Raw genomic sequence first — 27476 nt, forward strand, 5'->3', positions numbered from 1 at the left:
GTCAAAAGTAAGAGGTAGGCCAATGGTTTGCCCACAGAAGAGAGTTGTGACTGGTAACTATTCTCTAGAGAAGTCATTGAGAGCCAGTTAAACAATTGGACAGCCTTTAAGGAGTCAGACCCTCAGGGTATTACTCCAGCAAAGTAACTATTGGAATATCAGCCCCCGAGGCTGAAGTCTCATGTGTGTAGTAGCTTTATGCACTGTGAGGATTCCTATTGACTTCAGTGGGATTACTGACAATGAATATAGTTAAACATGTGCATAAATCTTTGGGGCATACAGGTCTGTAGAGTTTTCCCCATTTATGACTGAGCATTTCAAGGTTTATTTTGGAGAAGCTCATTTATCCTCCTTGTTTGAGGCTTCAGAACAAAGCAGGAGCACAGCCATTTGTGTTTCCAATTTCAGCAGCTGTTTTTTGTTTGGTTGGTTGGATATTTTTTTTAATAGTTAAGAGAATATTTATTTTGCAGATGTAGATGTATCAATTAACTAGTGATTTTAGCCTTCATGTGAAAAATAGGCAGCGCCTGATGGCTTAATTGGCATTTTGAGAGAGGAAAAATTAATGCCATGTAGTTACTGAATTTGGATTTAAAAATATGCAGATATGCCCAGGTGTACAATCACACACAAGCACACATACACACATGTACAACATTTGTATAATTTCCTTGGGGAGATGAGAGGGTTTTTATAATGTATTGATTTCTACCTTTTCCCACATTTACTAAATGGGCTAAGTAAACATAAGTAAAATGTCACTTACTAATTCTTCTGTGTTCTCTTCAAACTTTGGATGGAACAAGGTCACTGTACAGCCATTTTAGGCAGGAGAGTTTTTTAAGAATGGGAGTGTGAATTTCCATAAAAATGATTTTGCCTAAATACTAAAGGTGACTTTTAACTGAAGAACTATAAAGTACTTTGCTTCAATACTAAAGATAGCTTTTAATTGAAAAGTGTAAGTGAACTTACAAAGCAAGGTTAACGCTTAGTGGTATAATTTTATACATGCACTTTGGCAGTCACAATGGCTTTGATTCAACCTTGACTTCCTACAAGATCATAAAAAGGCACAGAATAATTTGTTATAAAAGAAATGAGAAGTGGAGTACAAATATGAGCCGCATAACAAATTCTGAAGATGAAATGGTAACGTTCAAAGGAAATGTAGCATTTTATGCCAGTGCCATAATTCTCAGACAACATTACAAAGAAAGAAGTATGGCCTGCAATTTGACCTTCCTCCTCCTCCTCCCCACTGCAGCTCCATAATGATGTTTAGAACTTTATAGCTCGGTTAAAAAGGTTTTAAGGGAACGCAGTGTCCTGTTCCCTTCTACAGGATACTGAATTCCTAATCACCTTAAATTCTCTTAGTAGCTGGGCTGCTTCTTGCCAAGGACACTGCTAAGCAATTGCTGTTTTCATCCTCACATTAAGAGGAACCTCACATAATTTGCTTTTTGGGTAATCTTACATGGCAAGCAGCTTAAGATGATTGCTCACATCCAGTCTTGCTGCTTCTCATTTCTGCATGCAGCCACTGAAACACTGGAAAGATTTAGTGAGTGCAAATAAGACCTAATGCTCCCGTGAACTCTGCAGAAGATACTGCCCCAGTTAATGGCTTGCTGAAGGCCACAGGCTTTCCTTCACCAGCTGGAGTAACTGGGCACTACTGCTTTATTCTTGCTTGATATTACACTGCCAAGGGACAGCCACAATCTGCAGGATCAGGACAGTTTTTGAATAACAAAAAAAAAAGAGGATGTCATCCGAAGAGTGTAACATCTATGTAGGTTACAGAATTACTGAGTATGACTTAGCATAATCAGGGCTGTATCTGAGTTATCCCATGGTGTTGTCTTTTTTGGAGGGTGTCTTGAATTTGTCAAGTTGGTGAGACAAGCTTTTTATTAAAGTAGGTCTAAAGGACCTCTGCCTGAACTCAAAGATATCAAAGCCTTTCTTACTGAAGACCAAAAAGAGATCACTGAATTATTTGCTAATTGTGAGAAAAATCTGTATTGATTTTGTGTGTGCCTGTGTCTGAGAGTAGGCCACTAGCTATTTCTCAGCAGCATTATGTGCTGAAGAATCTCTTGGGAAGACAAAAAGAAAAAAAATATGTTCTGTGGTGACACACAACTGGCAGACTGCATGTTTTCATGGCTTATGCTTTCTCTTGTAAAGGGCTGTCAGGGAGGAAGTAATATAGAATATATTTAGATAACAGCCTAAACTGGAAACAAGTTCACCTCTTACGTGCTCTCTATGTGCTTATAAAATTTATTGTGCTTTTTTTTTTCCTTATGTCTAAGGGAAATTTTAGCTTGTGGCCTGGAAATTTAAGCAGTTTCCACATTTATTTGGGAAAAAATTTCAGGTGAGAGCCTCTTAAGAATACATAATGAACAAAAAGAATAATGTGTTTGTGTAGCAGTGGGATATGTTACCTACTAATTCATTTAAGAATTTGCCCTAAAAAGCTACACTTGTTTCAACTTCTAAAAAGTTTTATCTTTTTGCTTAATTATAATAATGACTTTCATTTGTATCTGAGCTTCTTTTAATGTTTGATATGCAAAGTCATATATACGTGAATATGTGCATATGAGTTTCACCTTTGTTTTTAATGTGTTTCACTTCAGAAACAGAAGTGGCTGCTGTTGACAAACAGCTTTGGCTGTCCAGAGTTGTGGTGGTTATAAAGTTGTGACAGTTTCACTCTCGCAATCTGACTGATATTGCCACAATGAAGTGCTTTCAGAAAATAATACATGAGCAGCAGTGCTTTAGTAAACAACAGTGACTCAATGGCTCTGCAAAAATTTAGAAGGATATAAATATGGGAAAGAATGGAAACAGATCTTGCTGGATGACTGTTGTGGACTTTTTATACAGGGAAAAACCTATTCCCATATGTCCCCAAATAGGTATTAAAACCAATGTACCTCTTCTTTGACATCTGTTAGAACAGAATGAGTCCATTTGAAATCCCCCAAACACTCGCATAGTGACAAAGTGTAGTAAATGAAGCAAAATGGTTTGGGGAAATGAGGATGTGTAAACAAGCCAGTCAGATGTCATTTACTTTCTTGGATCACACTGGTATTTTTTTCAGGTCTGGCTGTATTAAGTCTTTGTGCACAAAGCTGTATTTACTGCACTGAATGTAGATTTTCCACCTTAAAGAACAAGGCTGTTTAAATTGTGTCTGGTTTGGAGTTGGTTCTCTCTTTTTTTTTTTTTTTTTTCAATAGGCAGTACAACTATTTAACAAAACCAAGTGTGTGAGGTTCTTTACTGTTGTCATTAGAGACCAGTCTATTAGTGGGGGCCTTTTATGTATGCTCTAAAAATTGTTGTTGTCCTCTGTCAGCACACACCAGCTTGCTTCATGTGTGTCAGGAGCTCATCACATACTCTTTGGCTTTGGATACTCAGGAATGATGTTTGTATTGCTTTTTGTTCATACACCATTTGACTGTAGTGTAGCTGAAAAGTGCCAGAAAAGTCACAAATAAGAACACACATGACACTGTTCAGTAAACTCTGAATGTTTGCAGTAATTGAGGACCTTTCTTTCTCTTTAGAGTATTGATTCCTTATGCAGTAGCATTCTTCTCTGTTTTGAAGGAAATGGTGGGGAAAGAGCTTTAGTGGACAGTAGATCTGTTTTATCTATGTATGGTACATTTTTGCCCATGTTGTAGTTTATATTTTGGGTGACACTGGCCTGGAAATGAGTTAGACACTGGGGCATTTACAAGCTAGTTTGTCTTCTAAGGGAATAAAATGTCACTCAGCAGAACTTCTGACTTACTTGTTGACTATCAATAGCTCACGGTGGAGCTGAGAGTCAATCAATATATCATAATTTACCTCTGACTTGAGTGAAGAAAAGAGTTTCACCAAATTTTGTCAATGCTTTTCCTTTCTAATCCCTTCCCTCTCACAGATTAACACAACATAAATTAAAGTGCGTTAGGGGAGGATACAGACAGTGTTTATACACAGAACTATTCCCCAAAATTTTATCTAATACTTTGTGGGTTTAAGGAAAGTGTCTTCATATTGGTGATTTCATGTATATTTATAGTTGTCAACAATGTTTTCAACATGCTTTCAACTCTTCCAAGGGCACACCATTTTTTAAACTCACAGACACTTCTTGGTAGCTCTAGATGTGCTTTTCATTTCTTCTGGAGAGGAGGTGCTTTTGGGACAGAGGATGGTGGAAACAGCATCTAAATCCAGCTCTGTCTGATCCCATTTTCCTCTGCATTGTCTGCTCCAAGCAACTGCTGCTTTTGTTTCGTGTAGAGTCATTACTGATTAACTGTATATGTACAAACCCAAAGCACAGAAACAATGTTTTGTATTTAAAATGTATGTTATATTTTAATCACCTAAATTTTCTTCAGTCATTCATATTTTAGTTTTTGTGACCCAAACATTTTAGTTTTAACCTATGAACCAAAATTTTTACAAGCAAGGAAAAGAAGGGTGTAGCAGGAAAATATAAAATTATCATACAGAAACCCCTATAAGGAATGATTGAAGTATATTTTTTTTAGCATTCTTAACTTTGATTTTAACTCGGGGCTTGACAGAACCACCATATTGAATTGTATTTTACTCATTATTTCCATTTAAATAATGGTACTGCTTGTAAGGAAAACATATCTGAACATGACTAAAAGCTGAGGATTCAGACTGCTTGATACCTTTAAAGCATATTGGAGAAAAACACTAGAGAGGGTAGAACAGAAGGGTGGGCTAAGGCTCTGGGGATGGCTCTGACACTCACATGATGTACAGCCACAGAAGTGATTTAGTGTTTTAGTGAGTCTAATTTTCTTATATGGAAAAGCAGTAAGAATGAAGTCAGAGACATTAAACAGTTAAAGTAACCTAGGCTTTCCTGGGAAGAGGATACTGGTAATGTTATGAGCATTAATGTAAATTTGCTTATTAAAAAAACGCTCATTTTATTAGCTGACAGCAACATTAACCAGTTTTCCCAATCCCTATCCAAAAATGGACTGTGTTTTGACTTAGCCAGTTTACTTCAGAATATTGCTGAAGATAAATCTAACAATCCAATATGAGAATTCTCATCATGTGAGTGATTTCCTTTGCACAAACCTGTGCTGATTTCCATAGGAGCTGTGAGAACAGACTAGTGCTAAGACAGTCTTTTATGGTTTCAGGATGAAATATAACTGTGGATTTTAAAATATTTAAAAATAGACCCCTTTTTTAAAAATTATTCTCTAAAAGCATAATAACTTTGCCAAAAGGGTGTTGATTCTAAAGCATGGCACTGTGGGAACCTGGGAGATCCTTATAAAGTCCACCCCTTAGGAGTGTTGTAATCAATGAGAACTGAATGCAGTAACAGATGATGTCTGTAGGGTCTTACTGATAAGTGTTTTAGAGAGAGAATTTAATAAGGAAAATGCATATGTTATAATTACTGAAATACATTTCATAAGAAAAATAATGTACTGACTAGGAAGTTTGTCTATGTAGGCTCAAGATTTGATCTGCAAATGGATTTATAAAGGGTATTTTTACTCCCCAGTTGGGAGCTGACCTTTCTACAGTTCAGGTTTGGAGTGGAAAATTGGGTATTTTATCCATCTGGCAAAGGTATATTGAAAATTGTAAAATATGTGTGTATTTTTTTTTAATTCTCTTTAATGGTAGGTCTGTAACTTTTATTAAAATTGTGGTTTAATCACATGTCTATAACAGCTCAGTGAGAAGCCTCATAAAACCACTTTTCTGGTACCTTTTAACACTAACAGCTTTGCAACTTTTCTTTTTTTGTTGTATTAAATTTCAAATTCTTATACCGTGCAGTTGCAAGTGTTTAATACAGCATCCATGTGCTTAGCTTGCAACATTTCAATTTATTTATATCAAGTAATTGCAGTGAAAATAATGGTGAGTTTTTGTATTCCACTGACTAACTGGACTCTTGGACAAGAAGAGTAAGACTGCTGGTAATCCAGATATAATTTAATATTTAAAGGATGCTGTTGGGTTCCGTGAGGCAGTGATGTCACTAAGTTGAATTAAAGGTGGTTTATTTTGCTTTGTCTGATGTCTTCACCCTTGCATTGAAAATGGTTTGAGGAAAATAGGATTGAGACCCACATTCTGGATCAATAAATCTACTCTCCAGCTATTCTGGACATGACATTATATCATCTCTTTCACAAAGTTATTAAATGAGCTCCATCTGAAAATCTGTTTCATGCCTCCACTACGCTTATTAAGAAGTCATTTGAGGATCTGCTAGCTGTAATTGTAAGGGGCTTTCTAGTTCTCTAACATAAACTTCTTTATGGGCAACCTGTGCTTTTTTCCCCCTCCCGATGTAAGTCCTAGTTTAAGGAGCTTTTTTTTACCTCCCTATTTTTATTTTTACATGCATAGTTACAGATTATGTACTAGAAAAAACACAACATTCCACGTTATGTCTTATAGACCACCTCATATGATAAAGCAAGAGCTATAGTTAATTTAAATCGAGGAGAAAAGTGTCCACAAATTTCATGTCCTCATTACATTTCTGAAGAATTTTTGAAAGAAGTGTAGAATATTCCTGTTCCATTTTGCTGAAAGGAAGTCCTGCTGCAGAGCACAGAATTGCAGCAAGAGGGTTGAGCTAAACTCAGCTTGAAACTGATTCTGCTTCTGGAAAACTTCCATTAGCTTCAGTGAGACAGTATGAAGCATCATGTTATTAGATAAGTCTATAATGATAAGAGAAACCAATATTTTGGCTAGGTACTGTGGCTCATGCAGTGATAGGAGCAAAGGAGGCAACAAATATTTGCCTCGTGTGGTTGACCCTGCATTTAGCACAGAAGGGACAAACTCAGAGGAACAGGTGGTGGTGTATATATTTCTCCTACATTTATAGCTGTTAGGGAAGAGAAAATGGATAGAAGTACCATGAGATTGAGACATACAAAAGACTTAAGTGCCACTCAATTGCCTTAAGGCATCCCCATTAAACATAATTACCCTACTTACTAAGCACCAATCATAGCTATTAAGTATCATCGGGTTTAAATTAGTTCCCTGGGAGACATCCCGTTTAAGCAGATTTCCCAGTTAAGCACAGGAAACTTCTTTTTTAATCAGTCCTTCCTCTTCTTCTTCTCCTCCTCTTCATTTTACCTGCTGTAGAGGTGCTTGTTTCATAGCTATCCAAACAAAAGAATTCCTAATGTGTTGATTAGGGGCACTCAGGAATATAGAACTTGGCTTATGCTTCCAATGTAAAAAAGCAGAGGGATCAATTCCTTGTGTGTGCAGTGAGGACACTGCTGTGGGAATGGCTGGAAATGTTTAGGTTGGCCTTGTTCTTCCACTTCCCTTTTTCCTTCATTTGTTCTCTTCTTGCCTTAAAGACTCTATGGGATGTCAGTGTCCACCTGGAGTGTTCATTCCTTTGATGTAGACATGGATTGTTATGATGTATATTCTCCTAGAAGTTCATCAAACATGGTTATTCTGATTTGGCTGTCCTCATGTAAGTCAGTTCTTCCAACAGAGAATCGCAGCACAACTGAGGCTTTAGGGAACTTTCAGAGCTCTCTAGTCCAGTCTGCTGCTCAAAGCAGGATTAAATAGGTCACATTGCTCAGGGACATGTCTAGCTGAGTCTTCAAGTCATCAAAATACTTCTATAACTGCTCCATCTTCTTGTTTCTCTTCTGATCAATGTTTTTTGAAACCATTAAGTTTATTTTTCATGGTTGCTCCTGCTAGGAGAGATGTAGGAGTTTCTTTTACTTTCCAGTTGAGGAAATATCACTCTTTTTTCAGTATTTTCAACATTTTTGCTAAGCTTTCTTAGGATCTTTTCCATTTTTTCTTCTTTAACATCATGCTATAAAAGTGTTCTACAGTGTCTGATAAATCTGTTCATGTCTTAGAGCAACACAAAATCTGGAGGGGCCTGTCTGCCAAAGCGTTATTGTCTAAGTAGTGGTTTGTTCCAATTCTAGATTTTCCTCTTCCACTACTCCTTGTGGATGCACAACAGATAGTTTAAACAGGAAATCTTGAAGGAGTGCTCTAATTTAAAGAGCTTATTTTCAGTGGAAACTGTTTTATATGCCAATTTTCCTACTGTATATAATGCAAATGGAAGAAAACCAGTGGCTATTTTATGCCTGCCATGTTGGATATGTTACTGATTCAAATATGGATTAAACCTTTACCTGTTTAGTACATATATCACTTAAATATTACGTGGAAGTTGACTAGTATGACTGTCATTAAAGTTATAAGAAGATAACTGCATTCTAATTATGATGTGATTATAGTTTCAGAATGACTCACCATATATATGCCAGCACTTCTACTTTGCATACTGGAACAGATTTCAGGTGCAAGCTGCAAGTGGGATATTAAAGCAAGAGCTGAGGAAAAAAGGGGATGAGTTTCACAACTTGGAAAGCTTTCTGAAATGCTGCCATGCCCTGGGATATATGGGATATGTTCTGTCATGCACCTGCAGCATTTTAGGACAACTTGGGTGTTTAGAAGAAAACGTGAGATACTGTGACTGTCAGTAATATTGGTTTTGGAGCATTCTTGGGTAACAGGGGTCCTTAATGCAGTACTAACAAAGTAAACAGTAAACAAAAGATAACATCCAAAGAAGCATCTGTAAATGACAACATAGTCAAAACTTCTCTTGAGGAGAGCCCTGCCTCTCTGATCTACTATTAAGTGGCAGGGAAAAATTTTTAATTTAAATTTTCTGTCAGGCTTTTAAAATATACATGTAAAAGAGAAAATGCTGTCCTGGATTACAAACTAGGAAGAGAACCAAAAGTAGAAAATAAGATTAGAAATAAGGAATTATTTTTCATCACAATGAAAAGATAAAAAATAAATTGTCATGAGTTTCATACTAGTTCTGACAATGTTTAGCGTATATATTAAAGAACTGGGAAGGCGGAAGAGGAGTGGAGGAAAATAATAATCTTGCAAAAGATTTAGGTGCTTGAAAGGTAAGAAAGAATGATGTACTTTAAGAAAATGTAACTGGATGAAAACCAGCTCTTCGTTATTGAAAGAATCCTACAATAAGTGTTTCCAATTTTTTTTTAATGGCAAGTCTTTACGAATATTCCAGTGGAGGTAAATATCTACACATGGTAAATTTAGGTTTACTGATGCATGGTGAGTACACACAAAAAGTCCAAAGTTAAGATGCTGTAAATAAGTGAAGTTCCTGTAAAGGAAATGTACAGTTTAAGGGGGAAAGGGAAGGTTGATATAGCTCTCTTGTTAGCAAGACCATATCTTAAGTTACATTTTGTGGGAAAAAAGGCCTGGTCCCTGGACTAGCAGATGTGGAAGTTCTGCTGCATGTTTGATATGCCTTTTATCCCACAGGAGTAGCTTGCCCCTTCTCCAAGCACAGCCTTGCTGTTTAAGCAGAGTCACTGCAGCATACAGGACATGCACTCGCTGAGCTACTGAACCTGCCTGTTCTTTCACTTCTCACCTTCCTCACTCCCACTTTTGATCATTTTCCATTCCTGCATTGTCGTGTTCTGCCGTTGTCTCAATCACAGAGATATTACAGGTGGGGATGTGAGCACTTCCTAGCTGAGTTTTTCTGGCTCCCATTACACATCTGCACATCCAACCAGCTGTGCTCAACTTAGAAGGTGAATGGATGAAACAAAGGGAGCACAGTAGCAGTTTGCACACTGCTCCCATCGTACCTGGGATCTCTAGGGAGAATTGAATGCTGAGAAAAAGGGTGAAAGGAGGAGGGAGAAAGAAAGAGGGAAGGAGAATCCATATTTTTTTAATAGGTAACTTTCTTGGGAGGCTGGCAGGCCTGATTATAAGATGTACATACACCTACAGGCTCAGTGTCTTGGGAGTTGTGACATGGGTGCAGGGAGCACCTTTTATACAGATGAAGAAAACTCAAACATCTCAAATCCCTTAGTGGGGTGGCAGCTGGCAAAGAATAAATTTTTAATTTTTCTCTGGATGTGTTTAGTCAACCATGAATGTTTTTTCTTCCCATTTGCTCTGTGTCTTTAATATTCTCTTTTCATGTGCACTGATGACTAGAGAAGACAGGTTTTCCAGGTTTTTTTGTGCAATGAAGATCACACTTCTTTTCTAAGAGCAACAAAACTTCATGCCACATGTGGCCTAATACACGTAACATCCCTGAGCATTGATGAAGTACTACAGAACAGAACAAAGCACAGACGCAAAGCTCCTGTGCCCTGTTCTTCTTTGAACTTGTGTCCCTTTTACAAAGCATTGTTCCTCTGATTTCAGTACAACACGATTGTATTTCACTTCAGTAAGAGCAAAATCATGTGCCTTCTCTGATAAAAAATGTGTTAGTGCACTGTGCATTATTTTACTTAGTTGGACAATACCTTTCAATGTTAACATCAACATACATCAGTATATGTTTGATTGGTTTTAGCTCACTGCCATTCACTCCTGCAAAATGAGCACAAAAGTAAATAAATCCAATATACTTCTGCATATCTGTACATGCTAAAAAGCTTTTCTATACTTACATCATCTATTTAACAATTTTCCAATTATTAGCAACAAAATAGTAATTACACCACTGTTTCCTTGGCCATGGGAACACCCCCAGTTAAAAAGAGTGCTTTGGAGGATAACAGATGTTTTATCTCTTGGCCTCTGACTTCAAAGGAAAACAGTTATCTGGAAGGCACAAAAAAAAGAGGCAGTAATCAATTGTTCTGTCATATTTTGTGAGCATGGTAATTGCTGACTCAGCTGCTTAATACAAAGCATTTTGAGACTACCTTTTTAGGCAGGCTTAAAATCTTTTAAGTAGTGGCAAGGTGCTTGAAATGAAATGCTAAAATTAATGTGTTTGTGACTTAATTATGGTGGGGGTTTTTGAAAGAGTCATTTTTGCTGTTTATGATTTCTCAGTAGTAGAGACTGAATGCCCCACATTGAATTTCACAGTACTGGCTCATCATACAGAAAGCTATTTGTTTACAGCAAAATGTTTAATTAAATAGTTCATTACAGGTAGATGAAAAAATACAAATGTTGATGTAAAGCAAAACTAAGGGGTTTTTTCCTCCTTATGTCAAATTTTGGTGTTATAAAACAGGTGTTTCCTACCCCAAAAATGTACAACAGCTTTCCATCCTTTCATTTGCTGATATTCCTCTTTTTTTTCCCTGGAGATTTCTTCAAGGGCAAAGCAGGTTTTATGATATTTGAAAAATTATACAAAATATGGAGAAAGAAGTTAATTCTCAGAAAGTACAAGAGAGAATCTGTAGTCTATGGTCAAAGGCCCTTGTGAAATATAGGTAAGACACAAAATGGCAAAGGCTTAGTCTTAAACATTCGTCATTTTTCCATGGCAGATACAGGTTATTGGCTTCTAAATACTGAGTTAAGAGAAAGTATGTAACACTTTTTCTTTCCCACTGAAAGAAAACAAACAATTCATTTGTGTGTTTCTTTAAAGTGACCAGGAATAATATACAATTAAAAAAATAACATCCACAGAGCCATTCATGCTGAAACAGTTAAATATCAGAAGGAAAAAAATGTTAATTTCAAGCTCCATTGAAAACCACAAAAACAATATTTGCTAAAACATACAAGGAAAAAAACCCAGATATTTAAATATTTCATTTCAATACATTTTAGAACATTAAGGAATAAATACTAGGAAGGTGATGTGTTGAGCTAATTGGAAATATTCTGTACAAACATACATGTTGATTCTCCAGTCTTGTATAAAAGGATCACCCCAGGGCAGCAGGTACTGACTGTTCACACTGTGTTTAGATGTGAACCTAAGCAAAACAAGGATTGATTTTCTCTACTTTCACACTGTCACTTGCTCATTAAATCAGCCTTTTCAAGAAAGGTTGAAGATCATATCATCTTGAGGAGTCTATCTCTGCCTCCTCTGCTTCTCTTCTCACCCAGTTCTTTCTCTGCTCTCCTTTCCCATTCTTCCCTACTTTTTTGTGTGAATTTTAATTTTTATTGAAACTTATATAACTGGATGTATAATTTCTGATGGGGAAGCTTTCTTTGGAAAAGAACTAAATATTTTTTTTTTTACATATGTTTTAAATCAAATCTTACTTCAGGGCTCCCAGTTAAGGCAGCTGGAGAGCATTGGCAGTCTTGCTTTAGGAAGATCTTTGTTCTGTTATATAACTTTCTCGGGCACTTAAAACAAGCAGGTTTTTTGCATGACTACATCTGATCAGTGCTGCCAATCTAACTCAGTCTTATTTTGATTACTAGATGGGAAGGTGTACTGTCAGGATTACATGTATGACCATAGAGAGGTGCAGTGGAGAAATTATTCATATATTATGGTTTAAAGAATAGTATAGTGCCATTTTTTATTAGTGAGTATTTAGTGTGGAGAGAGTAACGTATTTTGGGAGAAGGGTAGATAAAAATCTGCTCATATTAAGCTTTGGTCATCACTCCAAGTGGCCATAAAATTGAAATGTTAATCAAAAAAGTTATTAGCACTGCCAGTTGGATGTTCTGCACATTTGGTACTCTAACTTCATTAACTGTCTACACTAATTTTTAAACAAGCAGCCTCAGTCCAGCTGTCCTCTTTGGGTATGTCTGCATGACAAAGGCATTAGTTGATGGTGGCAACATGATGTAAACTCTCCCAGGATTCCTGGCAGATACTCCAGGGTTGCTACTGAGTGCTAAAACTCACATCGTTTATCTTGACTGTGGAGCTGCCTGGGTCTGCTGGATTAGACTGATGTAAATACATGGGGTAGCTCACGTTCAGTTCTAATGTGTCTCTGTAGCTGTGCCCTGCAACTGCAGCTGCTATTTGATACATTCTTTGTTTGTGCTGCTTTCTATTCTTGCTATATTTGGATTCAAGGCAGGAGAGAGAAGTACATGTTTTTGGAATCAAATTTGGAAAGCACTTCTAACAGATGTTGATAATTGTACGGCACTTTCGGCGCTGCTAGACAAAAGGATGAACACAGCTGGTTGAACTGTATTTATTGAAAATAAAATGCTGTGAAAAGTTCTACTCATTTTAGTATAGTGATTAGGCTGGGACAATGCAGAAGTATTTGAACAAAAAAACAATTGAAACTTCGCGTGTCAATTGTAAAATACTATTTTGGAGTTCAGAAATAATCTAAATTGACTGCAAGTCATACTGCCGCAGTTCATTGCTTTTCTCTTTTCCTGGCTTTTTCACCCCTTTCTGTACAGTTAGATTGTTATTTCAAATGTATTTGGAGCACAGAGATGACCTTCAGTAACCCTCCCAAATGTCTGTAGCTTCATCTTTGTATAAAATTAAATCTTGCCTGCTGTTTTGGTATTGTATCTCAAATTCAATGGATCCTTGTATGGATCTTGAGATCCTTGGATCTCAGCAATATTTATCCTTTGGAGTACAGTTTTCAGTTGTCCACTGCTTTGCTTTTACTTTCAGTGTATTTCCACTTTGAACCCATTAATTGTATGTATTGAACACCTGTCCTGTTTCAGATCCCTGAGGTACTCAGCTCTTAACTTCTCTCTACATGGAGAAGCAGCCATTAATTAGCACTCTTTGTTTCCTCTCACTTAGCCAATTTTTAATTCACAACAAGAATTTACCTCTTACCCCATGGTTATTTATTTTCCTTAATAGTTTCTTGTCAAGTATCTTATCACAGGCTTTTGTCAAGCCAAGTAAGTTATATCTACCAAATCTCCACCATTCCCCCTGTTTCATTAACAGTGTCCAACAATTCAAATAAGACAGGGGCAGTGTTTTCTATCAGGGAGGTCCAGCTTTATCAATGTGTGTTTCTATGCTATCAACTACTCTGAATGGAGACATCATGCCCACAATAGTAGGGGTTTTTTTTCCATAAAGGTCAGCTTTATGCTGGTTTATTTGGCCTTCTTTTTTTCTTTTTTGGTAAATGTTTGAATAGATATTTGTGACAGCATCCTGCCTTTTTATTTAGATGCCCTCTTTAACATTCATGAATCACTACCTTCACACTGGGGCAATCAAGTTGAAATCACAGCTGATTTTCCGTTTTTCCTAATCATCCTTGAAAATACTTTTAAAATGTTGTTTTAAAAATATTTTAATTATTAAACATATTTTAGGAGTAACTAGAGGATAAAAATATGCCTGTTGAATAGTGAAAATTACTGGAAAGACATTTTGTAGTTTTTTGCACTAATCATCAAATTTCCCATTGCAACCTGAATTAGCAGCATTGCAGTTTCTGTTTTAGACTCCCAAGTAGTATTTCTGAATGCTTTAAATATGATTTGTACAGTTTTATTTTAGTGAAGCAACCCTTGCATATTTCTTCATTCCTCTTAGTCGTCAGTGAGGCTAGTTTAGAGTTTGTGAAGTGTTTCGGAGTCTCAAGTATGAAAATATTTTATATTTTCAAAGGTTGCCAATGTTAGTAAAAAATAAGATGTTCAAAGGTGTTACTGAAGTTATTGGAGAAATGCTGATAGAAAAAAAAAGTCTTAAAAGCTCCCTCTCTCTGTAACTCCCATTGTATGTCTCTCTGTGAAGTGTTCAGTCAGAGGTAAAAACTAGAAGCTCACATTTCTATGTGAGATGGACTTATTCCTTTCACTATTGAATGTCACACTCTGAAATAAAGCTCTGTGTGCTAGAAATTCCATAATAGGAGATTCCATGGTTGGGTACCAGCTTTATCTCCATTTCCCACCTCCCTTCCATCTGGGGAAGAATACTTTCTAATTACTTGTGTTTTCCAGATCACTCGTGGTCTTTGCCTCCATGCTGAGTGGAGATTACACTCTCCTATTAGCCCTTTTAAGGTCCAAGGAATGCCAGCCATGCCATGTGTGAGCAATCTGCAGGCACCATTAGCACTGCTTCAGTGGCTCTTGATAACACTCGCTAGGAAGTCAATTAAAGACGTCAGGGGGTGGGCTGGGCCGCTTCTTTTTACTAACAACTCTCATTAGGGGGTGGAGAATGGGGAGCTTGAACAGGTGATTCTTAGGGGTTTAAATAAGAAATGGGAAAATACCCAGACTGGCTCTCTATCTTTCTTTTTTTTTTTTTCCCCATTCATTCTTTTTCCTTTTTCAAATTTTTTCCCCATTTCTAAAAAGATTTCTAAAATTTCTGGCACATATGTCATTTTACAAAGTCTGAAAGCAGCAATAAGTACAAATCTCAACAGAAGAAATCTATGCAGATGATAAAGACAACAGAAATCAAATAAGTGTTGCAGAATTTAAGGGAAATCTTGGGCAGTCATTTTGCAGAGCATCCTCTGATCACAGGCAGACCCTGTAATCATGATTTGGGCCAAATTGAGGACACTCTCCCTTTCAGAGAAATTTTTAGTACTGTGTAGGTTGGAAAACCTGAGAGTTTCTAAATGTTCAGGAATATAAAGAAATTTAAGGAATTAAGCAAAATGGGATGTGATTGACCCTGTGTTTATATATGTTTCTAGCAGCTGTGAGAGTGGCTATCACTGGGGAGGACACCAGTGAGACTGGTGTGTGGCCTTGAGCAGACGTGTTTTCAGTGGTGATGCTAAATACCACTGACAGTTAACTCCTGAAGTGGAAGAATTGGTGTTTCATAAAAGAGCTGTAAAATATAGACTAAGGTACATAGAAGCTGTGGTAATTAAAAAAACTGTAATGCAATTCATACGTCTAGATTTGTTTTAAAACCTGAGGGTGATTATTGTTACTCACCAATGAACCTCATTTTATGACTATCGCAGAAAATATTAGGAAAACAGAAATGTAAAACCAATTTTGTTTTTCATGGCAAGAGATGGAGTTTATGATTTTTTCTGCCATTTGGGTTTGGCTTATTTCAGAGGGACTTCTCTCTTCTCTCCCCTCTCTCTCTTCTGTCTCCTCTTCTAGGTTTTGCTTTGAGTAAAGACTGAAAATCTGAGTCTTGAACTGAGTTAGAATATGTATTTCCACTTTAGGAACCATCCAAGCAGGCACTGGAAGGACTTAAAATGTTTTTGAACAAATGTTTTCCATCAGCATGGAAGTTGTGGGACTCAAGTGTCTTTAGTCTTGATACAGAGTAAAAGTAGAAACAAAACTTCGAAATCCTCATTTAAGTCTTCCATTTTTATTATAAGACCCACAAGTCAGTTGTTCTTTTGAGATAAATTCATTAGTCAAACCCCACAATGTGTTTGGAAAGAGCGACATGCAGTACAACCCCAGTAGGGAAGCACTATATAAGAATGCAATATACAGTGTTTTAACAGGAAAATATCTAATGCCTTTGAGTGACCACTAAATCATACCATGAGATAGTACAAAACACTGTTTGTATCTGGCAGTTCTCTTACTACAAGTTAAAAAATAACCTGAAATTAGTCGAAATTCTTCAAGCACTTTCAGCTCCCAGCAGCACGTTACTCGAGTTAAAGCTCCCATCCTGTCCTGCTGGTGAGCACATCTCATCTCACTCCAGCTTCACCATGCAGCAGCAGAAGGATGCAGTGAACAAAATGACTCAGGCAGAAAGAAAGAACTGTTTCTCTCTGATCCTCTTTTTAAAATTATTATATCAGCTCTGAGACAAAATGGTTGCTTCTGTGTTCATAAGATTACCGAAAGAGTTTCTGCTTGAGAGGTTTGGATATGCGCAGCCATGATTTCGCAAATCTTGCATTAGTATCAGTTGTACTTACATATTTCTGCTGTCTAGTTGTCCCTCCATGTTTAGCAACTGAAAACTGAGGCTTTAGTACATTTTTTTTTTACTTTTTTTTTTTATTAACAACCTTTGTTGCTGCGTTTTCAGTTTACACAGTGCTTATGTTGAGGAAAACTAGTAAATGTAATTACTTTTTTTTTTTTTTAATTTTCTCAGTGTACCATCTATCTTCTGGTTTAAATTTATGGTATAACATTTATTTTTACTTAATAGAAGAGAATACAATGGAGAGGGTTTTCAACATTAATTCCTATTATGCCAGTTACTTATTTTCAGAATTATTTATTTCCATCTTGCTGAGTGTTTGGGAGAAATTATTTGACTTATCTGCTAGTATGTGCAATAAAGATAAAATGAAAGATTGTTTACTCATCGAAAAAGACATGTTATTTGTTTTCTTTTGAAACAACTGAGAACATGAGATGTGAATTAATGGAGAAATAGTAATGTGCATCTCCATCAGGAGAGTCAGATTTATAAAGGAGCATCAAAAGAAAAATTAAGAAATATGACCTATTGTATTAAACAACAATTTTCAGCCCACATACTGATATATCACCTAATAAGTGCCTTGGATTTATTTTTTTAAATTTTATCAACTTGGACATTACAGAACTGTCATTTGGACCAAGGTGGGAGGAACAATAGGAAGTACATAAAGGAGATTGTAAAGATTGATGAGACCAATCTTTTAAATAATCAAGAAAAGGAGCCAAAGAAGTCTGATTTTCATTTGCATCTGGGATCAGTTAATTGTCCACACTGACCCAGGAAAACTATGGTAAACCAGATAACTAGTTTTCGTTTTCTACATTCCAGTCTGGTACCATAGAAATTCTGTTTTATTACATATGATAATTTCAGCTGTTGAAATTGCTAAAATCTGAAAAGTACTTCACTTTCTTTTTCCTTTAGATTATTTTTGTTCTAGTCTGTTCTTCCCTACAATGGTATAGAGATTGAAAGCTCACAGACCACTTTTCTCTTTTGTTCCCCTTACACTGACATGTCTAACCTGCTGCATCTGTATTTAAGTTTAATTGTGTCTTTGGCATGCTAATCAACTTTCACAAGTCGGAAAAATCCATATTGAGTGCATTGTGATATCTGTACGTTAAAAAAAGAGTATCTGTTTTATAGAAGTAGAATTAATCTTTGAAAGCCATAGAAAAGAACAGTGATTGGCATTAAATTAATACTTCAAGACATCTTAAATGGTAATGACTCAAGGCTTCCAAGTTCTGTTTTTCCCATCTGAGAGTTTGGGCTCTGTACCCTGGCAAAGTGTGTCAGCTTTTCCATCAACCCTTCTTCAGGAATTAAAATGAAAGTTAGCAAAATATCTTCTACCCTAATGCCACATGGCAAATGATGGACACCAGACACTCCTAGTACTGAGGTTGCTGAGGTTGTTGTAACTTCTATCTCTAGCTTTTGACTGTTTTGTCACTACGTTTTTACTCATTACTGTGAATTGCTGCATTGAATTTTTCTAAATCAGCACAGCAATTTATCCCAATAGAAAGCTAAAATAAATGTGATTGGACTTTCATGTTTAGTATAAATCTGTGAACCACATACCTAACCATAATAATATCCACCATTATAGTGCAGGAAAATTCTACTCCTGATGCACACTTTTGGCCAGAATTTTATTACTGGCTAAGTTCAGGCCAAGTCCAGGGCCCAGCTGACCTCTGCTCAGGGATTCTATCATGTGCAAACGTATGGTGGTAATAAATTTTGAAAATGAGAGTAAGGCTTTGCAACTGAAGGGCCTCTGCATAATTCCTGGTTGTCCCAGGTGTTGCAAAAGTGATTGGAGGGATATTATATGACTTAGGAAGTCTGACTTGTAATATATATTGGTGGCAATTTTATTTTTTCGAAACAGAAATTTACCAAGGGCTTTAATGGTTATCTTTTCTTAATGTCAATTCAGGTATTGCTGTTGCTCAGTTCTGTAAACTGTATCAACGTGAACACTTCTCCCAATTGAAAAAAACAACAGGGAGTAAGCAGGAACATAAAATTATTTTTAGAAAATGCATTTTTAATTACTGAGCTGCTTAATTATTGAGTACTACTGAAAATATCCTGTGAACCTCATCAGTATGCAAATGTATTCAGTTTGGGAAACAATTAAATGATAATAAAGCATTCTTTTTTCTTTTACAACATATTACTGCAATGAAGCTGTTACCTCTCAGTGTGCATTTTAATGAGTTTTAAGTAACATTTTAATGAGCTCAACATTACCATAAACCCAAGGATTAGACAAAATTGAATTTACTGGGAAAAGGAAAGGGTTCATTAAGAGTTAATTATATAGTTTAGGAAGAAATATAACTCATTTTATGATGTCACTTCAACCATGAATTCAGCAGTAGATCTATAGTTATTAATAGGCGTAGAAATGCCATTATTATATTGACATAAAAACATAGGTTTGCACACTACTGCTCAGGCTTCCAATGAAAGTTTCTGTGTTGAAATCCCTGGGTCAACTTTGCTCTTATCCAGCTCATTATTACATCTGAGGAGAAAAAATACCAAGCTTTGTATTGCTGGTTTGTAATTCCACCTACTATTTTTATAAACATCATGAACAGTGAAAGCAAAGTTTAATGGATTTACCATTGCCAGTAGGATCTGAAGGCAGGTTCTGAATAAATGTCTTGGATTTATTATTTTAAAAAGGACTGGTAGGGATTTGAATCCAAGCTGCCAGCTCTCCTGACATGCCCACTGTAACAGTGATGAATGTGTGCAGCCCAGGCTCCTGGATGCCCAGAAATCACAGGTAAAGTCCACGTAACAGCTCTATGCTGCCTGCATTTAAATTCAAATGTACATTCAGATGTTGTTCAGATCCTGCGTGATGTGGATTTAAAGTGCTCATCCTCAGTAATTTCAGCTACACATTGAATTTACTGCTTTGCCTCTGCCAAAGTTGGCATTTCTGTTTAACCATTGACAAAGGAGAGAAGGTTGTAGCTCAGTGCCCAGACATGTTTGATTAGAAAAGAACCAGAAAACAAATCTTAAAATCTTAAGCAAATTGTTAGTTGTGCTGATTTAGTATCATCTCTTGTTCATAGGATAACTCTGTGATCTGCTATTTTAAAAAAATTATTTATTTCATGTCACAGCCTTTTAGTGGAATGAGGGAAGCCTCTGCAGGTGTTGAAAGCTTTCATGAGTTTCAGTAAAATGGAGCTGATCTTCTAAACTCTGATCTTGTGGGGGAAGGAGCATTCTAGCAAATGTCTACTTGAAGGAGAAAAACCATGAACTGTGGCCAGCAATTTGACCTGCAGGAGTTCTGTCACTCTTGCATGAACCACACCCAAAGTTGTGTCCAGAGGGTGACAGTTCTGGTCTCTGAGCTTTAAAATGTTAAGGTGAACCTTCAGACCTGCACTGGAAGGATGATTCCTTGCAACAGAAGTCAGGGTACTGGTGGCATTTGAAAATGAAGCCTGATTAGTACCATGGATTGAATAGGTGCTCAAAAGGAAGAGCAAAGAGCTACTAAGCAGGGAATAAATTCTGGATATAAGAGAAACAAAGTGCCACTGGATGTGTGAATATGAGCCACACAGTACTAGACTTCCACTTGCTCAGCAGCAGAAGTGTTTCCATCTCTTCTGAGTTGTTTCCAGCAGACCTGTCTGTTCCTAAGGAAAGAAGGAAGCCTCAGTGAACAGAATTAAGCTGTAAAATCAGGCATGTCCCAGCTATTCTCTGAGCATTGTTTAGTGCCCCATGTTTTCTCCCCCAAAAGCTCATCTCTTTGTAGGAATATGAGCATAGCCAGGCATGTGGAATTCTTCAGAGAGAAACTGAAAATGTTCTACACCTACATCTGGAATTGTTCAGAAAAGGAGGAGCAGAGCTACAGAGGTCCTCCTCAAGGGAGAGTTTAATTCAATTTGCCTTAATTGAAGCTGCATAAGCGAACTACAGAATGTTTCCAGTTCTCCTGGTCTCAGAGAAATCCCACAGCAAGCACTGGTTATATGAGCTATTGCATTTTATATATACCTTATTCTAAATTCCTTGCTCTAAATATGGGGAAGCATACTGCATAGTTTAACAACACATTTTCCTTGCTGGAAAATCTGCTTTAAGTAGTACTATTCTCTGCTGGCCACTTATTTCCTCTGCTTGTAATAGCTTGTCATTCTCTCAGTTGTTTATGAATCTGGGCTGTGAACTGGGTCAGTAGAGTGATCTGGGTTAAAGATCCTCAGCAACAGGAGTTGTTGCTTTTTTTTTTTCTTTTTTCCCCTTTCTGTTCTAATTGGCATGGAAGGAAATGTTTGTAGTACTTGGCCTAAAATCTATCCCAGGTGAATAGTGTGGTGGAGGCTAAAAATTCCCTCCATCCAATCCTGTCGAGTCTAATAATCTGATCTGCCTCTTTCAATATTATGCTTTGTCTATCATATGGTGCTTGAATATTTTATCTTGTTGGTATAGCCTCTTGTTTTCCAAAGCAACCAAAGAATGACAGTATCTCTATAAATGTACACAGATTACCTGGTTTGTAGAAACTACAGACACGGGTACCGTGTGTCTAGTTAAACTCCATGCTAAGAATGAGGAAAATGAGTGACTCAAATATGCTGGGAGCTTCCTATTTAAACCTGTTTCAACATTTAGTTATGAAATGTCACTTGAGCTGGAATATAGTCTTTGTTACACTAGTAGTTGGAAGGGAGGTAAAAGGAAGAGGAGAGATTGTAAAATGGATTTTATATTCTAATTTTGGGATTAACAGAGGTCTTTCAGACCCTTCAGAGGAATGCAAGCCCTTCATAGGAAGGGCTGTTCCAGCTGTTGAGTCACTTAAAGGCTGTTTCACAGGCACATCTCAGATTCCTGCATTTCTATAGTCTGGGGTACACTGTTGTGTTGTGCTCTTTGTCAATTTTCTCTTATTTTAAAGGAGTCAGCAGATATGTAGTTACCCTGATTTTCTGTTGTACTGAACTGCCAGGAGAATATTCAGCACCAAGGATTTAAAAAGATGTATGGCATGTGGGGGTTTTATTTTATTCTAGTTTCTTGTACTCATATTTTTTTTACTATGTAAAATTTGTTGTACATGAAATAGTAGTATTAGTATTAATAGTATTAGTTAAAAAAATAGTTTCACATTTACTGCAATCCACAATATTATGCTACTATATTTTCAACAGTGTGTCTGAGTGTAACCCTTCAGATGAAGGTCATTTGGAGTCTCAGGCTCAGCACAGTGTGATTGGAGGGTGCAGCTGGACATCCAGATTCTGGTCTCTCTCTAGGTGCTTAAACTCCCCTTTCAAAATTGTTGCTTCAGGCTATTACGGTTGGTCTTTGCTCCTTCTTTTTTAATTTTTTTCTTTTCTTTCCCCTTGCATCATGTAGAGAATAATAATGATGGCAATGTGAACTCTTATGTTCATTTTTACTTTTGAAAATAAGTGGGAGAGTTATATTGTATAGAAGTATTTCATTGTGCTATTTGAATAGATCAAAACTGCAAAAGGTTAATGCCAAATTACACTAGTTTCTTCTTTGTTTTGCATAAAATCTCTAAACTGAGGCTTCTTTTCCATGTTTAGGCCATAGAACGCTGCTGTTTTATCTAGATGATTGTGGATTATTTGTTGACAGAACTCAAATGACTTCATCCTGAGAGCATTTTAATATAGGTTCTACATGTCATGTTGCTCCTCTTCTTTAGAGCTCTGGAAACTTAAATTCATTATGCAGAATGGTATGATAACAAGTGATAAATTATTTTGCATTTTTCAAGATAACCCAGAAAATATATTCTCTAAAATTTTTGGTCAATTGTTAAATATGAAAGAATTTGAAATTCCTTTTTTGAAGGAAAAGTCCAATGACAAAAATGACCCAAACATTGGAAGAAAAAAAAGTCTTTATTGTCCTCAGAGATGACAGACTAGAAGTTCTAAAGAACAGTTTCTCTAGGCCATGCATCCTTACCTTTTTAATTTATTGAAGAGTATTAAAATACTACTGAATTAAAATAATATGCAAACATAAGTGATAGATGAATTTTAGGAGGTGGGGCTTTGTTGTCCATTCTCTCAGAGGAAGTGCCTGGATGTGCTGACTGGACATGCCTTAGTGACAACCATATGAGCACATTTTATGCTCTTCCAGTTTCCATTCTGTATTTGCTGGGACAAATTCCACAAAAAGTGGAAACAGTTGAGCCTTTCAGGAGGCTGATGACTAAAGGTCAGGTCCAGAAGGAAATGCTGCTGCTGAGCCTGTGAGCCATGACATGGCCATTTGTGGGACAGAGCAGGTGAGGGCAGCCAGGCTTATGGAGCCTGTTGAAATGGCATCTGGCAAGCACTCCAGAATGGCCCATTGACTCGGGGACAGTTTGCAGGAGGGGAAGGGAGGTGTTTGAGAAGCAGCAGGCAGCTCCCACTGGTTTTGTGTACCAGCTGTGGATGCATCTCACGCTCCATATCTGATGAAGTGTGGCTGCACAGTCCCCTGTGATGGAGTTACAAAAGTTTATTGAGGAATACATGCCTTGCTATGTCTGCTCAAATATCTCATTTTCAATCCTGACTTCTGAAGGGAGCAGCACAAAAGCCCTGAACAAAGAAAAAAAAATTCCTGCTCACAAAAAATTGAATAGATGAGTTTTAGTTTATAATTAACAGGTAGAGACCATAGTTAGGCATGGAGAAATGGGGGATGGATGGAAGAGGATTCCTATGTTGGGCAACAGCCTATTTTGTTTGATGCTTTGCCTAATGTGGCTGAAGTATAGCAGTAATGTGGCAGTGCCCCCTGCCAAGATGGGAAAGCATCCCAGCTGTTGTGTATGTGTTGTGCATGTGTACACAAGAAGTTTATTAGAGGCTATTCACACTTCACTGGAGCTCTGAGATTGCAGTCTGCATTATATTGACTAAATGAAGCATGTAACATTCTATATTTCTCATACAATAAATATTCATTCATTTGTATTCATTTTCATGATTCTCAGCTGCTCTTATTCCTTTGTTTTACTGAGGGCACATGTACATTTTAGGTGTTTTGGCTGGGTTTGAACTGGAACCCTGGGGGACTGATGCTGCTAAAGTGGTTGTAGGAGAACCAACTTCAGTTTGGAAACAGAAAATAGGCAATTGCTCAGTGCTGTGTCAAACTCTAGCTTTCATTAGGTTGAGCACAGTGCTGCAGGTACCTGGCAGCACTACTTTTTTACTCACAACAGCAAACCTGCATGTTAATATCCTGTAGTTTCTGAACTTTACTCATTGAATCTGTACTTTCTGGGGAATCTCTCTATTGTACGCACAGACTCATAATGCACAGTGCAATTCTTGTGAGCTCCTCTGAAGCACATGATGAGAACCTCCCACCAGAATTTCGTTTGTATATCAGTGACATCTGAGTTTTTTTGGATGTCATTGCTTTCGAAATTTTTTTATCTATTTCTAATTCCTTTGAGCTTGTTTGTGGTTGGTTTGTCTAGGGGTTCTTTGGTGGTTTTTTGCCTTTTGTTTGGTTGGAGTTTTTTTCTTATTTTCCTTACTAGAACCTGAGAACTGCTGTACTGCAGGAGAGGCAAAGTCTAGTCTATCCTTTTCTGACAGCAGCCTAGGAGACATTGTGGGGGATTTTCTCTTTTCCTAAACAGGATCCTCCCTACTGCATTGTTGGAAGGGAAGCATAGTTGATGGGATTTGAAAAGTCTCTAGTGCTTTTGGTGAAACTAGTCCCATATTCCTACTGCAAAGAAGATATTCTGGCATAAAAGTGATAGAAAGTGTCACTTCAATTTTCATGTGATGTTTCCTTAAGCTGTGCTTGCTTCCACATCTGATATTCACATTAGTTGGTAAAAAACATAAATGACTTGCCCATGATTTTCTAACTACGTAATCCATTAAAGTGAAGATCATGTAAAAGCTATCTTCAGATCTGAGTTAAAGTGCTAAATGTCTGGTCCTTGTTAAATCTGAAGACTTACAGCAGACCATGCACTTTTAAAAAGATCATTGTCTACAATTGTGGTATCAGTTCTTCTGGAAAGTCTCTGAACTTTAAGCAAGTAGTTGGGTTTTCAGTTTCAGTGAAATAAAACTCCTAGTAATGTGTCTCTTGTTCACATTAGCAATCTGTGCAGTGCATTCATCAAGACTGATTATGCTTTAAGAATAAGAAAAAAGAAATCTGCTCTGTATCCTAGAGAAACATTTTTCAAAGTATTATGTTGTATAGCTTTAGATTTCTGAAATTACTTAAATGTGGTCTTCAGGATATTTGCATTCATAAAGAATACTTGGTTATGCTTATTGCTTCCCTTTGCCTTTCTTGACTGTCAAAACACAGTGATGCTTTTGAAGATTTATAGCAGATGGGTAATGAGATTGCTGACTGTTAACTGCAGCATTCAGAATTTGCTGGTGGAAGGAGGTGGGAGTTTAAAAAAGGGAGAAGGTTATCGGGGATTCATTGCAAGGAAGACAGGTGATAGAACTTTGTTTTCAATCAGGAGGCTTAAACATAAATATGTTATGTTCTAAATTAGAAAAATCTCCACTCTCCATGCTATCTAGGAGTCATATAAAATCTTTCAAAAAAAATTATGGAGATGTCAGGTTGCATTCAAGTGATCACAATGAATCACAAGAAAGGCAAGGAGATTATACAATTTTTCAGTAAGTATATTCAGGCTGTATTGCATATGCTTAATTCAGCCCAAATAGCAATCTTTTAAAAATCAGAAAGAAGTCATAAGCCAAAGTCTGCAATAACTAACACTTGTATACCTTTGTAATTGTGCAAAAGGGAAAATAGGTTGGCAGCGCCCTTAACTGGGCTAGAAAGAGTCAAAATCTGATTCTTGCAGTGTGCGCTTTAAATAGGAAAGGAAAAAGTCTGTCTTCTTTCCTGACCTTTATGCAGTCAGCTAGTTGGGGTACACCTCAGACTGCAATTCAGAGGAGAGGCAAAAAGCCAGCTACCTCCCACTGACTCCATTTGGAATCTGTGTCCTTACTTGTCAGTGTCAGTTCACCCACCTCAACACTGTAATTCTCTGTTCACCTGGTTTAATAGATTCTGTCTTTAGAAGCAATACTTTTATGTTTAGATATTAATGTTCATCATAAGGTCCAAATTTTTTGTGTGTCTATATCTGTATTTTTGAACAGTTAAAATTTTTAGAGGATATGTTAGGGTTATTTTCACATTTTTGTCTTTACTGAGGCCTGGAAATAAAAAGCAAGCTACTTGGATCTGTAAGTAAGTGCTGGGTAAGTTACTAAGTTCAGAAATACATTAAATACTGAGAAAAAGGGATGAAGCCAAAGAAAGTTGCTGAAGTGGCAAGGAAGATTCTCCTTTTGTTTCTTGATGCAGGTATCTCTGTGCTGCTCTCTTCATCACTTTGATTTGTAGGTACTCTACTTATCAAAAATTGTCAAAGCTACTAGACTCTTTGAAAATATCCTAACACCTCTGAAAATTATTCTCATGGGCTTGGGGCTCCATTTTACTGAACATATTTGAGTAATGGTAAATTAGCTAGCATTCAGGTCTGCTAGGCAGTATCAGGAGATAGGCAAAGGATGGGAAAAACAGGAGGAAAAAACATACAGCATCTTATAATACCTTTTTTATAAAGGTAGCAGCTTTCTCCTGGCTGCATCTTTTTCTTCTGCACATGCAGAGGGAGCTCAAGAACTCCCTGTGAGTCTTGCCTAGGACTGTTGCCTAGGTTGTGTGTGTTACAATTTTCCTTACAAAATGAGACAGACACAATTTCTGAAACAAAGAGGTCGGGCAGCAGCATCTTCAAACAAAGTGTATTAATATTCTTCGCAAGAAAAGTTGTCTGTGACCCCTTGGGTTTTTTTTTTTCTGTCACCCTGTTTCAGCAGGTAGTGCTGTCTCACTCAGGGACCATTTCAGCAGATCATACACATTAGTCAAGATCTAAAATACCTCCCGGCACCATATGCTACCTAAAGTATAATAATCCTTTAATCTGTCCACTGCATGACATCTGGGCAGTTATTTGACTTAATAACTCATGTTGATTGTTCATATCAGTATGTATCAGAGGAGGGAAGCGCCAAAGCAGTGGTGGAAAATGAGGATTTAGGAAAATGCCTGTGGGGGAGTGCCTTGGATCAGGGGAGACCTACCTGTGGTGTGGCAGGTGACCAAATTGGCGCCAGTGCAGCTGTGTAAAATCTTTATATGAGAATAACATTATCCTGAGATGAACACAAAACAGAACAGGAGGGGGAAGACGAACTACCAGGACCCAAGTTCCAGAAGCGCATTAATATTTACTCGATATCTCTTTATACCCTCTAGTCAGCACAACAGATGTAGCTGTGTTTTAAGACATTATAATTCATTGAAAAAGGCAACAAAGATACTTTCCCTCCCTCCTGTCCCCGGTAATTTCAGATGTTTGTCGTGCACGCTGGGGGGAGGAGGTAGAGAGACAAGCGCTGGTGGGAGAAGAATGCAATTATCCCAAAGCCTCCTGACGGGCATCCACTTCTTCCTTCCAGCTTAGCTGCTCTGGCCACAGGCTGGGGGCTCGTGGGACATGGACCAGATTGAAAAAGTGGAAGCAGACAGATGGTTATTTGTAATCATCATGTAAATGTAA

General features: G+C 37.2%; 1 protein-coding gene across 1 annotated transcript in view; it reads left to right on the plus strand.

Moving 5' to 3' along the window:
• ROBO2 (roundabout guidance receptor 2) overlaps positions 1 to 27476 on the plus strand; it is a 1017279-nt gene that overhangs the window by 837450 nt on the left and 152353 nt on the right. The window lies entirely within an intron of this gene.

Source organism: Lichenostomus cassidix, chromosome 1, assembly GCF_008360975.1.
Source record: "Lichenostomus cassidix isolate B80296 chromosome 1, HeHo_3.0, whole genome shotgun sequence".
Taxonomy (NCBI): domain Eukaryota; kingdom Metazoa; phylum Chordata; class Aves; order Passeriformes; family Meliphagidae; genus Lichenostomus; species Lichenostomus cassidix.